Raw genomic sequence first — 13287 nt, forward strand, 5'->3', positions numbered from 1 at the left:
ATTTTTTTTAAGACTGAGTAATTCAATGAATTTATAAACAAAGATATTCTTTGTCAGACCATGAATTCCAATTTTGGATTCAGAAAAATAATGTTACCATGTGCCATGTGTCCATTTTAATTTGGCTCCCAAGCTATGGCTAAGAGCTGTTGGTTGCCTTATCCATCCAGGATGCTCACATGTACTTCGAGACCCACCAGGTGACCGACACCATGCTGAGACTCGACACACAGGACCCTTTTTAATACTCACAACAACCCTGTACTCTAGGTATTGGCATCTCCCCTCCCTCCTTTTTAACCTTTTTTAAAAATTAATTTCAGACATACCAAAAAAAAAAAAAAGCAAAATGACTAGGAATTCATATATACCCTTTACCCATATTTCCTAAATGTTAATATTTTCCCATGCTTGCTTTATCATTCTCTCTCTGTAAATAGATTTTACATTATCATTACTTGGTATTTCCTTAAAAATAAGGACATTCTCTTATATTTTCATCTCATTATATTTCATATGATTATCAAATCAGAAAATTAATATAGATATTATACTACAATCTAATCTCAACCCTTATTCAGATTTCAACAATTCATAAAATAATGTCTGTATGGCAAAAGAAAAAAATTTTCTCAGGTCCAATCCAATCCAGGATCATGTGATGTATTTAGTTTCCATGTGTCTTTAGTTACCATTAATCTAGAACTGTTCCTCAGTCTTTGTCTTTCATGAACTTGACATTTTTGAGAAATACAGTCCACTTATTTTGTAGAATGTTTCTCAACTTGGGTTTATCTAATATTTCCTTGTGATTAGATTCAGATCATGTATTTTCAACAGGAATGCCACACAAATTACATGTCTCATCACTGGAATTAACTGTGATCACTTAGTAAAAATGGTGTCTGCCAGTTTTCTCCACTGTAAAGTCACTCTCTCCGCCTTTGTAATTAATAAAGTATCTGCAGAGGAGTTACTTTAGACTAGACTCCTCTATGATAGATGAGGAACCTGAGGCTAAGAGAAGTTGTAACTTGCTCCAGATCACACAGCTTAAAAATGCCAGAACACAAATTCCAACTCCAGGCTGTAGGCTCCCATACTTGGGTTTCTTCTAAAGCCCCCATGCCTCCAAGACCAGTCACCAATGCCCAAAGCAACCTTGTCTAATGTCCCCACCATGCTAATGGGGGACACCAATGTGAGGGCATCATGGCCCACAGAATCCTGGTACTTCCCTGGTCGTAAGAACTAACATGGTCCTAGCCACTCTGTCTCTAGAGCTGCTTCTGAAGTATAAGAAATCCTCAAGTCAACACTATACCAAAGCCCCCAAATCTCTGAGCAATGAATCTGGGAGAACACGGAAGAAGGAAAAGTCAGCTGGTACAGAAAAGCAGAAGAAAATGTACATACATCAAGATACCAGGCCAAACAAGGAAAACCCTACCCTAAGGCCATCTCACCACACCTTGACCCTTTTTGGCTGGCCATCTGAAACTTCTTTTTGAGTTGTTATTCTATTTTTTTTGTTTTTACTTTATTTTATTTTTAGAATAGATATTACATTGGCAATATATTCATATGGTTCAAAACTCAAGGTGATATACCCATTAGAAGGGTTATAATAAAAAGACAGATAACAAGTGTCGGCAAGGATGCAAGGATGTGGCGAAATTGCTGGAGGGAATGTAAATAGTACGGCTGCTTTGGGAAACTGGTATTTCCTCAAAAGTTCAAACATAACTTTCCAGGTGACCCAGAAATTGCACTCTTGGATACAGGTGTAAATTAAATAAAAACAATGTCCACTCAAAAACTTGTATGAAATGTTTATAGCAGCATTATTCATATAATGGCCAAAAAGCAGAAAAAACCTGAATGTTCATAAATTGATAAATGACTATGGTATATTCATACAATAAAATACCTGCTAATAAAACAAGAATCGAGTGCTAATCTATGCTACAACACAATGAACCTTGGAAATATTATGCTAATTAAAGAAACCATTTATATGAAATGTACAGAATAGGCAAATCTCCTCAGACAGAAAAGATCAGTGGCTTCCTGGGGCTGGGGTCCTGAGGTGAGGAAGATGGCAAACAACTGCTAATCAGTGCAGGCTTCTGCTGTGAATAATGAAAATGTTCTAAATTTAGTTTCATGGTGGTTGCACAATTCTGTGGATATACTAAAAACCACTAGATTGTACACTTTAAATGGGTGAATTATGTGACATGTGAATTACATCTCAATAAAGCTATTTAAAAAGTCAGCATATAAAATAGTAAATGTTAAGAAATCTCACTACACACACACACAGACACACACACACACGCACTCACTCCTACTGCCCTATACCAATAACAACTGTGCTATTTTACATCCTTCCAGGGATGTAATTGAAATATGGGATTTAGCCCCATTTCTTTCACAAAATATGCATTATTCTACCACCTTCTTTCTTTCACTTAATATATCCTTGGAGACATTTCCATCTTAGTACCTGAAGAATATCCCAATTCTTGTTTGTAGTTTAATAGTTTTCCCTTGTGTGAACACACCTATTTAACTGGTTTCCCACTGACCTACACTTAGGTTGCTTCCAATCCTTTGCTATTACCAACAATGATGCAATGCTTTTAACTTGGTTTCATCAGATGACCTTCTGCTCCTGGACTGCCAGGAAGCAGCATGAGTAGCAGGAACAACCTCAGAACTTGAGGTTGGTCAGAACTGGGTTTGCATCTGGCCTTGTCTGCTGACTAGCTATGTGACTCTGGGAAGATAACCTGCACTTTCTGAGCCTTAATTTCCTCACTTATAAAGTGGGCAAAATCTCATCTACTTTATTAGGTTGCTTTTAGAGTTAAAATTAGACAGATATATACCCTGTGGCCAAATTTGAGACAATTTATGTATCAAATATCATAATATTGAAAAAAGTAAGACAGGAGGTTGGTAATGGATTATAATACATTGGGTGGATAAAAGAGTTCAAGTGATACAAAAAAAGGAAGAAGAGGGGAGCTGAAAGCTAATCAATCAGGAAAACACCAATAGATACCAACTCACCCAGGCAAAGTTTATTAATATACGATAATCCTTATCATTGGAGGAAAGTTGTTGAGGAGCAGGATATCTAAACAATCTCAAAGGATCACCCCACAAATAATGTCATTAATTACAAATAGAAAAGGTACCTTTACAATGCCGAGATCTGGCAGTACCACCTCACTGAAATGATCAAACCTCACATCACCAAGGGTGTTACAAACTTACATTATGTGTCACCTAATGTGACGCAAGGGGAGGGATGCAACATTCCCTACAGGGAATTCCTACCACAAATGTTTAACCTGAGACTAATAGTGAGAAAACAGACAAATCCAACTTACAGTCTACAACGAAGCAACAGACTTGGAATCTTCAAAATTTCAATATCTCCCTAGCCAGGTGGCTCAGTTGGTTGGAATATGGTCCTGTACACCAAAAGGCTAAGGGTTCAATCCCTGGTCTGGGCACATACCTAGCTTGCAGGTTTGATCTCTGGCTGGGGCACATAGAGGGGGCAACGAATGGATGTTTCTCTTCTTCTCTCCCCTCCCCCCTTCCCCCTTCCTCTCTCTCTTAAAAAAAAATCAATAAACATATCCTCAGGTGAGGATTTAAATAATATAATAAAATTGCAATGTCATAAAAGATATGTTAAAGGAAACTAAAGAGACAGAACTACCTTATGCAATCCTTGATTGTGTCTTGGGTTCCAAAAAAGGTTTATAAACAACATTGGAACGGGGGAAATCTGAAAATATTATTGTTTTGATGTAACATATTATGGTTACACAGGACAATGTCCTTGTTCTTAAGAGATACATGCTTCAGTGCTTAGAGATAAAGTGTTGTGATGTCTGCAATGCAGTTCCAAATGGTTTAGGAAAAAAATATATGTGTGTGTAAATAAAGAAAGCAAATGAATATAGAGGAAGGGTGTATGGGGTGTTCACTGTCATATTTTACAATTTTTCTATATGTTTGAAAATTTTCAAAATACGTTGGTGGGGGGAGTAAAATCAAATAAAACATGTAAACCATCTGGCACCCAGAAGATGCTATGATAGTTCCCATCACGGCTTCAGCTAACTCAATAGATCTATACAAAGCTCCTACCCCTATGCCTGAAGGTAAAATGAACCACATTAAAATAAAGGCCACCAGCCCATTCTGCCTTCATGAGATTTATATTCTGATCAGAAGGCAAGGCAAAAACAGGAAGCAGCTGCAGAAGCACCAGTTTTGGTTCCAGAAAATCTACCTAGGGCCTAAATCTGCAAAATTTTTTAAGCTAGTTAACTTTAAAAAAAAAAAGTTACTTAACCTCACTAAGAACTGTTTCCTCATTTATATGGAAAAATTGAGCTCAAATCTACACCTAGGGTTGAGAGAATAAGACAGAATACATAATGCACCTTTGTAAAACATCTTTTATTGAAGACTCTTAAAAGATATTAGTCTCCTAGAATAAAAGTGGGGAAGAAGGAAAACTCCTGGATGGTGCCACCTTTGTTTCCCCATCAGAACACCCAGCACAGGACCTTGCATTTAGCTTATGCTCACAAATACTGGTTAAAGAAGTCACGAGAGACAACGTGAGACAGATGTCTCTTGGGCTACAACTTCTGTTAAAGGGAAGATTAATATGAGCTGGCCCAGTCAGAGACAGCACCGCCTTCACAACAGCACATGTTTATGTGCACATAAATTTGCCAAAATCCCTTATACGTATTATCTCATTTGAGCCTCACAATAATCCCCATTTCATAGATGAAGCAACTGCAGCTTGAAAAGATAAATTACCCACTTAGCACACAACTCAAATTTGGGTATGCTCCACTCAGCCACAAAAGAATGGAAATAAATGGCTAAAAGAATGGAAATAATTCACAGCTCATGATCCTTACAATCTCTTCCTCGGGGTCTGTGCTGGGGCAGAGTGAGTTACTGATGGCCACTCCTAACCTCATACCTTTTCTACAGAATAATGTCAAAAATCTGCCCTAGGATTGCTTCTATTGATATCCAGAAAGGTGAACAATCAGGCCTTTCACCAACTGCTTCAGATATTTTAAAAGTGAAGCTTGAATTCCCCTTTCTAGTGTAGTTATGTGACTGAAATGGAGAGGAAGTAAGCAAAAGAAGTTTATTTTCATGGTTTCCACATTTTGGTGAAGTTAACCATAACTCAAAAATAAAATTTCCTGCAGAATTTTCTGGGGAAAACTCTTGGCTGCTTTATTCTTTCAGTTCACTTTTTAACTATTACGTTGTACTGCAGGCAGGGATAATGTATTTTACTTCTTTCTTCCAGAGGTTTCCATGTTATTTACATATCAACCTTTCTTACAACCATCAAAAGAACCAGCAGGAACGCTGAAATTACATTTTTGTCCACTTTCTGTCCACCCATCGCAACTTCCTTCCCTTAACAAGAGTTTAGCTCAAGTGGTTAATGAACCAGGCAAAGGTATGTAGAAATGGCACTGTCAAAGACTGTTCATAAGAATCTAAATCAAGGGACAATTAAAGGGGAACTGTTCGTGCCATGTGACCTAGTATTTCTACCTAGTATTCATCACTAAAGGATGCATACTCAAATGCTCACTGCAGCAGTGCCCAACAGCCATTAAAGTGGGTAAGTTAGAGCAAAATGTAAATATATGGAACAAATTCCCAAAATATATTAAGAAAAGCAAGCAAAATAATATGTATTATACTGATGTAATTATTTTATGTATGGGGGAAAATGACGGAGGAATACACATCAAAATTTCAAGAGTTGATTATCATTGTTGGGTAGAATTAAGGGGAACTCTTCCTATGTAGTTCCTTGTGTATTTCTGTAATAAATGTTGATTAATCTTTTGTCTAGAATCAAAAAACAAATTTAAGGTCAATATTTATGTGTCCTTTCATGTGCTTTCCTTTTCAGTTTGGAAACAGCTAGTCTGCGGCTCTGCCTGCATTACCACCTCTAGTAATATGAAAGATAGAGTGCCAGCTATAGAAGTTTGCATTCTTATAGAATAGACAGGATCTGTTTAGAAAAGACACAAAGATCACTTACAATATCCCCAACAAATGGCATTTCAGCACATACGCTATTGAATACTTGCAGTGATCAAGAAAATCGCTACCTTCTGAAGCAGCCCTTGATGTCTTCTAGCTTTGCTGTAACATTCCTGGAGACAATGTGTCAGGTTAAGTGGACGGCACCCATTATCACATTCAAAGAAATTTACATGTTACTGATTATCTAATAAGCTGCTCCCATCAAAATGTCCTCAACTGTCCCCAAAATGTCTTTTATAGCTTTATTTTTTTTTTTTAAATCCAGGATCCAATCAAGGGTTACATGTTGCATTTGGTTGTCACAACTATTTGGTCTCCTTTAATCTATTAGATCAACTGCCCATACATTTTGTTGTATTTCATTTTGTCTTTCATGGCACTGGCATTTTCAAAGATCGCAGGTCAGCTGTTTTTGCAGTGTGTCCCACAATCTGGATGTGCCCAATTATTTATTTCATCATAATTAGATTTACTTTAAACATTTCTGGCAAGAATTCCACATCAGTGATGTTATGTGCTTTCCATTGCATCAGGTTTTCTAGCTACACTATTCATTATCTTCTATTCATTTTGTCACTGTGGGCACTAAGCAAGCACCAGACAATAAATAAAATATTTAAAACAAGAAATACATTTAATGTTAAAAACAGCTACCTTGAGCACCAGCTATACCAGGCATAGGACCAGACTTTTAAAATTTTTAGCTCATTTAAACTTACAAAAATCTTGCAAAGAAAGAGAAGTTCAAAGAAGTTAGGTAACTTGCCCAAGGACACACATGTAGTGTATAAAAACATGTGTATGCACATGTGAACTCACACATACACATTAACATATGATCTCAGGGGTTCATGGTCTCCCTGAGGATCCTCAAGGGACAAATTAAGAACCGCTACTTCAAACTAATCTTGAGGAGCCCTATCTAGTTTCTAAAGGTTGGATTCCTATGTGGAAGAAACAATATAAAATATCTATAGCCCATATAAAATTATTCCATACTTGGAAATGTTCTTATTTGAAGATGGGCCACACTTTCAACACAGCCAAGAACATAGGGCAATGTTCCCATAAATTATTATAATATTAAATATTTTTAATGTTTTTCTTTTAACTATTATTCAACAAAGTAAGAAAATGTAAAGAATTTTTCATAAAGCTAATTTTATTTTAAAATTATGCTCTTCCTACAACTCTAGTTATTAAATGTCCTTTACCTTTTGAGTTATAAGTGAAAGGGGACTTTTTAAAAAAAAAATCTTTCTTTTTCTTTTTTTATTGTATTTTTTTCCATTATTAGAAAATATCTTTATGCCTTCACTGGGTAGCTCAGTTGGTTAGACTGTCCTCCCAATATGTCAAGGTTCAATATGTGGGTTCAATCCGCAGTCAGGGCACATACAACAATCAACCAATGAATGCATAAATAAATGGATTGACACACTGATATTTCTTTCTCTTCCTTCCTCTCTCTCTCTAAAATCAATGAATTTTTTAAAAAATTTTAAAAATCTTTACTATAGGTCCTGGCCAGGTAACTTAGCTGGTTAGAGCACTGTCCCGATACACCAAGGGTGTGGGTTCAATCTTGGGTCAAAATAATATTAATTATATTATATAGTAAAATAATAAATTTAAAATAAATTCTAAATTTTTTCAAAATTCTTTGCTATAGAAAAATAACCATTGTCAACAGCTCGCCCTCTTCACCATTTTATCTTATTTTTTGTAATTTTACTTACCTATAAAATTCAAAGGTCTAAGACCAATTGATTTTGGGAACTACAATTAAATTATTTTTTAGAAACTAAACTGAATAAAGGAAGTGCAGATCAAAAGGAAAACAAGTCAGAAATATTTCTGAATTTCCCCAAAAGTCATCCACAAAATATCTCAAAGGCTTCAGGTCTCAGGAATACATGTTAATTGAACTGTTAAAAGCATTTCCCATTTGACATCTGCATTACTAATTACCCTCTTCCAATATGTGGATATTTTCTGCTTTTGAATGGGCCCTTAGTGACCTAGCTCAATCAACAAATATTCAGAGTCCCTAATTTATGCAAGGTGCTCTAAGTGGTGCCTGGGGACACAATCTGGAGAGTTCTCACCTTCACGTCTCAGGTCAAGGGTCACCAGCCACTTTGTAGATGCTATCCCTTACCGCAGGAAAGAAGAATAAAAGCCTCCCTTGGGGCTTTGCTCTCCTATCAAGACCTGCACACCTATCTATGTGTGATTATTTGTCTTTCTCCCTCACCTGGGCAAATTCTTCCAAAGCAAATATTACCTTATTCAATGCTATCTTCCTGGAACAGTACATAAATAGTTGGTGATCAAGATAAATTCATGGAATAGTTATATTTTACAGATGAGGAAATTAAAGGTCAGGAAAAAAATATGGCATGTCCAACATCATACAGCTAATAAGTAAGTAGTACCTGGTCTTAGCGAGAACTCTCACCAGAGCTCCCTTGTACTCCACTGCACTGCATCATACATGCACACAGGGTGAGAGAGAGCTCTTAGATGTCTTCTTCGAACTTCAAATTCAGCATGTTGAAAAGTCACTCTTTCTTGAAAAAAGCCAACAGAAATCTGGTCCCCATCCAGTGTTCTCATTCTCCATAAATGGCATCCCCAGTGGCTCAAGAAAAAACTCAAGTCACCTTGATTCTCTCTTCTCCCTATTCCCACATCCAATCAATCAGCAATCTTATCAAATTTAGTGTCTTCCTAATCTCTTCCCTTCTCTCCAAGCCCTCTGCCACCACCCCAGATCAAAGCTACCATCATCACCTACATAGACAAAAAATGACTACTTGGTTTTTACCCATTCAGTTTGGCCAGTTCTCTCCAATCTGTTCTCCACTTACAGCCACGGTGATGTTTTAAATATCTTTCTACATATGTAATTGATCTAGCTAATTAAAGGCCTCTACTAAGTTCCTATTGCTCTTAGGATAAAGGCCAAAATTCCCTGTGGCTCAGAACACTGCTCACCTCTCCAGCCTCATTCTTTTTCATTCAGGTCTCTTCCCCAGCATACTGACTGATCTGCTTTCAAATCCTCCTATTCACTACTTTTTCCTTTGTACTTTGAACATGCAGTTCCCTCTGTCAGAAACCCTCTTTGTGCCCCTCCTAGAACCTTTCATTGACATCCTAAAGTATTTGCATTCATTCAAGTCTCTGGAAATGTCACTCCTACAGGAAACTTTCCCTGACTCCCCAGACAAGGGGAGAGTACTGGTTACGCACTTCTATTCCACCTTGTAATACATTTCCCTTTGTAAAATTCACCACACTTGCAATAACTTGTCCAATGATTATCTTCTCTATTAGAATATAAATTCTATGAGGGCATGAGAAGCTTCTCTTTTCACTGATGTATCCATAGTCCTTAGAGCACAGTAGATGCTCAATTAAGATTTGTTGTCAGAATGACAGGCTGGGGCCAGAGTGTAGGAGGCTATGACATGAGGCCAGGTAAACCAAGGGGCAAGGATCATTATCCCTTTGCAAATATGTAAACTGAGACATCCCTGAATCGCGTCGTTATTCAAGGTCAGAGAGATAGCATTTCTCCTCCCTAAAACACTAAAAAGTGTGGTTGGAAGAGGGAGCATCTTAGGAAAAGAATGCTAGAAATGAGAAGGTAGTGATAAAGAGGTCTAGGATGACAGCTTCTGAATCTGATAGTCACACTAGTTGCCTCTGGGAAAGACTAACTGCCAGACAGACTTTCCATGCCTAAAGAAGCACTACTGTTAAATATAACTACCACCACACTCTTTCTCTTATGAGGAGGGTATAAAACAACAAACTACTTTTATCCACAATGAGAAGAAACCACAGGAAAGAAAGATTTTTTTGCTCAAATGTCCCCTTCTTTCCACCCTGAAAAAAAAAAGAGAGAGAGAGTTTTGCACCTGGATAGTGCTTCTCAGTAACCAAAAGAGAAGGGAAGGGGGAAAGACCACCATCCCACCACTTACTGGAGCAGAGATAAGAAAAATAAAAAGAGAACATTTTATGTAAAGCATTTAAAAACCTTGCTATCCCAATGGCGGTCCTTAACACAGGTAGCAATACAGTGGGCATGAGCTCTACTGCAACATTTCATTGTTCACATGCCTGGGGCCAAGTTATGTCTGTCACAGGAGCCACAAACCAGGCTAAGGGGTCAGGCTCATTGTTGCTCATCCTGCCAAGCACCAACTCCAAGATAAAAGGAAGACAAAGCTCCCTCAAAGAGAATCCTGTGGAATAAATATTCACCCTGTCTACACGCAGCCTGGAGTTTCTGAGTGAGGTCGAGAAGGAGAAGGGAGGGTATTCAGACATTGGAAAGAGACATAAATAAATAGATGTGATATACTGGTGATAACAGGGAGATTCTGAAACACAGAGGGGAAAATGAGAATTGCAAATAGAGAAACAGGGTAAGAAACTGAAAGAGCTTCAAGAGATGTAGAAGGGTGGGAAAGGGTAAGGTGCCCCCCCAAAAGTAGATAGTAAGCAACAGAGAAACAGAGAGAGGCAAAGCCAGGCAGTCCATCTTTCCCCAAGCCCAAAAGCTGCTCATTGCATTCCAATAAATCACTCTACTAAAAAGCTCATACAATGGATTGACCTTTGCATTCAGGAACAAGCAGTATTAAAAGAAGCATCACCATCTGTAACTTTGGAGATCTAACGGTCTGAATTAAAAATGGACAAAATCAGTTCAGCAGCAGAAGACGACCAGTAAATACTTTCCTCCAATGCCTGACTTGACTATAAAAAGGTTTGGCATTTTAGAGTTAAGCTTAAAGTACTGGCATTTCTCCTTCTTTTGACATTCCAAGAAGGAGGTGTGGTTGACCCCAGGTCCATTTATTTCCAAGGTTGTAGATCTCTCAGCTAAGACTGGCCCCATCTGCTCTTGGGTCAGCCAGCTGTTTATCTCAAAGTAACATATTTATTGCACTAATCACCCTAATAACTTACAAGAAAGCCAACATCATACAAGTCAAAAATGCTTTCTGTACTGTTAAATGTGTCAGTTCCTTTAAAAAGAAAAACCAAAAAAACACTACTATGATCCTTGGTTTCCTTGGCCAAAATCACTCTTCCGTGGGTACCTTTCAGTAATGGCAAGTGAAGGTTAACAGTGCTTCTAACTTTCCCCTTCCCTAATGCGTTAAAATTAACCCAGGTTTCCTTAATGATCCCTTCTCCAAACCGTTATTTGTAGCTGGTGACTGTGCCTCAGGAAACAGCAGCTCATTATGGTACGTACCACTGCCGGTGGCAAGGAGCCTATTGCAATGTAATTTAAAACACACAAGCACAAATCTGTCGGCTCCACTTCCAAACAATCCTGAAATCCTGCAGTCGGGAGAACATTTAACAAAAATGCTGCTTCCAGCAGTCTAAGAGAAGCTTCCCCAGACACGTGAAATATTTCTGACTGGCACGGAGTGCACCATTAAAGGACACTGTCACCTCAAATCAGCAGAAAAGGCGAGGCAAACGATATAGACACACATATAAATTAGAGCCCCACAAAACTTAACCTACTCAGAAGAAGCACGCTTATCTTAAAAACGAAGAGTGTGTGCTCGCCCAAGTGACACAGAAATGTTCTAAAGTAGTGCGACAACATTAAATCACTGTCTCCATTTCTCCCCGCGCATCACCCCTTCATACTCAAACCTCAGCACTCGGGCCGTTTATGACAGGACTGCAGTCTCCCACCTCTGCCTTTTTCTGATTTTCCAAGAGCACTTCCCAACATCCTCCCCAGCCCAGCCCCCTCTCTCAGCTTCAAAAAGGTTGAGGGGAGTTGCGACTAGAGAATTGGCAGGAATCGGTCCTCCCGCGGGGGAAGGTTGCTGGAGTTGTTCTTTGCAGTGACCCAAATTGCACAGAGCTTTTCGCTTCGCAGCGCTTGCGAGCACCTCCACAATCCTCCCGCCCCCCATCTTCCTAAAAGAAAGCCTAGCGAATTAAGCGGGAGGAATAACTTGGTATAACCATTTGAATAAATCACTTCAACTCACCTGGTTTGGGATTTTTCTCCCCACCCCAGACATAAACAGAAATGAGTGCGAATGAGTCACGCACGCAACGTATGGTGGTACGATGTCTTAAGTCCGAGGGCTGGAGTGAGTCCCTGCCCTGATGCCGCTGCTACTCTTAGCTCAGCTGGAGCGAGCGGCAATCACAAGCCCAGCAGCAGCAGGGGGGGCGGATAGACCGTAGCACAATGAATGCAGTGGGGTTTTTGCAATGACATCATCCCTCTGTCCACAAGGTCCGAATAGCCATGCTCAGGAGCGCTGCATTCTGGGAATTGTAGTCTTCTGACGGCCTGCTGAAACCCTGAGGCTATTGCCGGAACTACAATGCCCAAAATGCGCCTAGGTAGGACGCACCCAGAGCGAACGAAAGGAGTGAAGAAAACTCTGTCGCCATGTCAGGATTGCTGGGACGTTTCTGCGGAGCCGCGCTGAGGTTTTAGGGGGCGCGGAAGCCGAGTGGTAGTGCGTTGGGGACGGTGAGGTGGCGGGGAAGCCTGTTAGAGATCCGGGGGCCCGAACCTGGGAACCGGAGAGTAGAGGCTTCACCCGGCGACAAATATAGGGTGGGTCTGGCCGGAGACGGCATCCAGAGGTCGAGTGGGCCTCGTCCTCGCGGTCCTGCACGTGTTGCATAGGCCTCCTACGCCTCTTGCACTATTTTCTGAGGAAGGTATGAGGGAATCAGTTCATTTCTCGGCCCCGAGCATGATTTAGACCATTTAACAGGACAGTCGGGGTGGTTGGTAGCTTTGTTGGGACGCGGGGATGTCGGACGGCGACTTTCTCGCTTGTGGTCAGAGAGGCTTCCATCCATGGAGTTGGGCTCTCCCTTCCAAGTTTATTTTTAACTTTCTAAATTATTTTCCATCCTTCCTTACCCCTCCCCAAGGTTTCGGACCCTCGTTGGTTTTTTCATACAGAATGATTTGCAAAAGGGTCCAAAGAAATCGATGTTGGTAAGGTAGACGAGCACTTTGGAACAGACCGTGCTTTGCCACCGCAATTAAGGAAAGATAAGGAGAGACCTAAAGGAGAAATACACCCCGGTTTAAATGACATCTTTGTACCTTCCAGCCGAAGGAGGGAGATA

The 13287-nt window shown here is 39.6% G+C and overlaps 1 protein-coding gene across 1 annotated transcript in view; it reads right to left on the reverse strand.

The window, feature by feature from the left end:
* Nucleotides 1-12387, reverse strand: part of RAB30 (RAB30, member RAS oncogene family) — a 76702-nt gene extending 64315 nt beyond the window's left edge. The window contains exon 1 of the mRNA XM_054576344.1: nt 12177-12387. The gene's annotated coding sequence lies outside the window, so the exon portion shown is untranslated. The remainder of the gene's footprint in view (nt 1-12176) is intronic.
* Between the last annotated feature and the right edge of the window lie 900 nt (nt 12388-13287).

This window comes from Pteronotus mesoamericanus, unplaced genomic scaffold (genome assembly GCF_021234165.1).
Source record: "Pteronotus mesoamericanus isolate MK-2021 breed Mesoamerican mustached bat unplaced genomic scaffold, CSHL_Meso_final contig_33, whole genome shotgun sequence".
Classification (NCBI taxonomy): domain Eukaryota; kingdom Metazoa; phylum Chordata; class Mammalia; order Chiroptera; family Mormoopidae; genus Pteronotus; species Pteronotus mesoamericanus.